Consider the following 3,961-nt stretch of genomic DNA (forward strand, 5'->3'; position numbering starts at 1 on the left):
AATCCGGGAACTTATATATTATTAAAAATTAATTAATAAATTTTGGAGGAATATGGTCAATGCTTGAAGAGCTTCTTTTGGAAGGTAAAGTTCTTACAGAGCTCATCTTGAATTCATATTGTAGAAACTTTTATCGAAATTAAAAAGAAACTGCAATAACTATTCTGTTAGTAATCCGAAATATAGTTCTAGTTTCTACAAACAAATGGAAGTTTTCGTAATCAATCGATGTCTAAAATCAAAATTCAGTAGTTAGAACATAAATCCTATCTATTATATAAAAAGGACTTAAGTGATCACCGTGTAATATTTTATATTACTCTCTCAGTGAATTAGAAACTTAAATACTGAACAGTTAAAAAAACTTTGAACTAAACGGTGAGTTGAAAACCCAAGCCTGAACAGCTAGAAACAAAATGGAAGCACAATATATTTATATTTATTACACTATATTGAAAAAAATAATACAATCTGAACTAAATTTCATGTTGAATATGTCGTATAATTTGCAAAATGCGGTTGGTCCGCTGTTAGAACAGGGAGTAACCCCTAAATTAAAAAAAAAATCATTTATTTTAAACAAGGGGTAGAAACTTTTGCTACGTTATACACAACGGAATCAGTTTTGATTATCAAGAAATGTTTCTGGCAATTTTTTTTCCATGAATTTTTTTTTCTTTTTGTAAGATGCTGAAAGCAATATTTCGACGGGTTACTATACTTTTTACTATTAGTCGCTGAAGGCATGGAGATATAATATGACTCTAAAATAAATTAGAATTCTTTATAAAATAAAATGTATTTTAATTCTTAATATTATTTCTTTTTTTTTTTACATTTGTTCCAAATTAAGCTGATATTCTGGTTATAGATTTAAATTATTTTTATTTATATCATAGCTGTTTCGTGTTTATGTATCAATTACATCAATTGTACTGAGACTTGGGTATATATATTTAAGACCCGTAAGAAACCCTTATGTAATATCCAGATTTTGTTTTAAATTTCAGTAGAAGGAAGCTATATTATATATGCAGTACTAAAAAAAAGTAATTCATTCTGATCGGGAGTGCTAAATGTTAGAGGTTGGCATCGCAAAGAGGAAGTGAGATTATGAGATGCGTGCAAGGCCAAAAAGGACCACCCCGAAATGGGCGTGTCTTCGCGCATAACTGACTCCTTGATGGATTGGGGGCCCAGGAGATAAATTGAGATAAAACGCCGCTGGTGACAAACCGCCACGTTTTGTTTCTTAATGATGACGTTATCTTCAATATAGTTTTACTATTGGAGTTATCATTGCTAAAGTGAATTCAAAATAATTCCATATAAAGACACAAATAACAGTTAAATTGTAAGAGTCTATTTATTATGCAATTTTCTCTCTATTATATAAAACGCCTTTTTATTTTTAAAAAATTATATAATCTGAATTATAGAATACATTTAAATTACAGTTATACAATTTGAGTAACGAGTAGTACAATTAAATGAACAGTTATATAATTTTTGAAATGGGGGTTGGTCCGCGGTGAGGTAGATAGGGGGTACCCCCTAGAATTAAACAAAAATAATAATTCCTTCCATCCTCCGTCATAAATAAAGATCTTTCATTTTAACATTAGTTAATAAAATTATTGTATAATATAGTATTTATTACATATTTTATTCTTTTTCATACTCATTATGAATTCATTAGCTCATTATTATTAATTTAAAATTCATATCATTATTATTCACTTCTTAAGTTTTTTTTTTATTTTAGTATTATTTATTGAGTTATATTTTTTTTTTTTATTTCATTATTATTTTTAGTGCTAAAAATTAATTAAAATTGAACTGTTCCAGCTTATCTGGCAATCAGAATCCTTCACAGCGCCCTAATAAACAATTGTGTAACTAACTCATACTCCAATTGTGTTTATCATTTTTCTATATTATCAATATTATAGATACCATCAGGTCGGGCCATATTGGGTGTACTTTTCAGAATAAATAAACAAATAAGCAATTGTCTTTTTCTATTACTGTTTAAAATCTATATTTATTAGGGAACATGGTTTATTATATTATTTTTGTCAATAATATAGGATTGTATCTAAATAAATAAAATAAGTTATTTTTCTTATTTCATTAACGATAATTACAAATTTTATTTACAGTAACTGCTGGAAATGCCCTCCCTCCACCCTCCCTTCTACATCCTCTACTTCTTCTGAGAACATATCTTGCTCACCTTATTTCCCTATCATTCCCCTTCATCCCCTCATACTTGAGAATGATTTTCTTTCCCACATAAGAAAAATACTCTATTTTATTAATTTAGATAAAAACTAAGACAAATTTTAAATGAGTACAGACTCTCTTATGAATTTTTTTAATTTTGCTTCCCCACATCCATAATTGGTCAATGATTAATCATAGAGCACCCTGTATACGAGTTCTATCAGAAAAATATTATTTATTATTACTATTCTTTAAGGTAATATTTATTAATTGAATACTATAACTAAAGCGGATCAGCAATAAGGGTCATGGTTACAACGATACTTGAATGGGGTTTACTGCGAACCGTCTAAAGATCATGACATTTATTTCTAGAAAATAACTTGTGGAGAACCCAACTCATTTGTACCCGTCTAATGAGTGTTCCAAGTAAAATTGCGAAGCTATTTTCTTATTCCCCTCAATTATTTTAATTTATTCGTAAAGTTATTTAAAAAATATAGTATTTCAATTTGTTCTGTTAATCTATTTCTACTGAGCTTGAATTTCTGGACTTGATTGATTTCATTTCACATAAAACAAAAACAATTATTTAATTAAAATAAATACGATAACTAAATTAATAAACATCTGGAATGAAAACCTCATAATACCTTCTCTTACTACTTTAACACACTAGCACAGGTTTCTGTTTACCCTTTTAATTTAAAATTTCTTGAAATTTTATAAATGATTATTGTATTGTGTGAAAAAAAATATTCGCATTAATAGTTAATTAATTTGTTTAATATTCGGTTTTAAGTTTAAAATTGGAAATTATATTTAAACTAGCTTAATAAGCCAACAAAAACAACTTTCACTAACTTATTAATTTACAAATTAATTTATGTATTAAATATATACAAAGTACTTAAAATAAAAGTGTAGAAATAGTTGGTGAATTTTAATTATAACATACTAAACCCTCAATACATAAATCCTGTTAGAAAACATTGCTGGTTGTATTCATCAGGAATGAAGGCGTGCAATTACCCCTATTTAGGTGGATGTCCTCCAAGTAGTGAATTAAATCAAAATTTCTTCTCTGCCTCGATTCAATACATTTCGGTATGATATATAAAAATAATCGGTCTTAGCTTATATAGCTTATTATATACATTTTATCATACATCCCATTTGCATTATGTGTGTATTGAATGTTTTAAATTCAATTAGTTAATGTTTTCCATGTTTAGCTTTGTAACTAATGTTTAGATATTATCTTTAACAAAGCTTTAAACAATGATTGTGATTTATTTAAACCGTAAATGGAAAATATCCTAACATAATAGTGATCTGCATAATCAATAATTAATTAGCTTTTACTACTATAGATTCTTAATAGAATTGGAAATAAATGGATATAACACTTATGTACATAATTATAAATATAATGCTTAACTATAGTTGATAATTGATTGTAAGCATTGAAAACATTAGTATTAAAGTTATATAACAATTAATTAATTAAGAATTGCTAGCATTAAACTCTACAAAATAATAATAAAAATGTTATGCAATATTGTTTTTACTTAATAACTGATTTCATTTATCTGCATTATCATCTGCTATGTTCTCAGCCACAACGAACTTGATTTTAATGGATTTTGCACTTTGATATTAATTTTAATATTCCGGTTCTCTCAGATATATGTGTATGTCCCTGTCCCCCCCCCCTCTCTCTCTCTCTCTCTCT

The 3,961-nt window shown here is 27.3% G+C and overlaps 1 protein-coding gene across 2 annotated transcripts in view; it reads right to left on the minus strand.

The window, feature by feature from the left end:
- LOC106677028 (ATPase WRNIP1) overlaps nucleotides 1–3,961 on the minus strand; it is a 385,191-nt gene that overhangs the window by 349,358 nt on the left and 31,872 nt on the right. The window lies entirely within an intron of this gene.

Source organism: Halyomorpha halys, unplaced genomic scaffold, assembly GCF_000696795.3.
Source record: "Halyomorpha halys isolate HHAL.00 unplaced genomic scaffold, Hhal_1.1 Scaffold84.1, whole genome shotgun sequence".
NCBI classification, from domain to species: domain Eukaryota; kingdom Metazoa; phylum Arthropoda; class Insecta; order Hemiptera; family Pentatomidae; genus Halyomorpha; species Halyomorpha halys.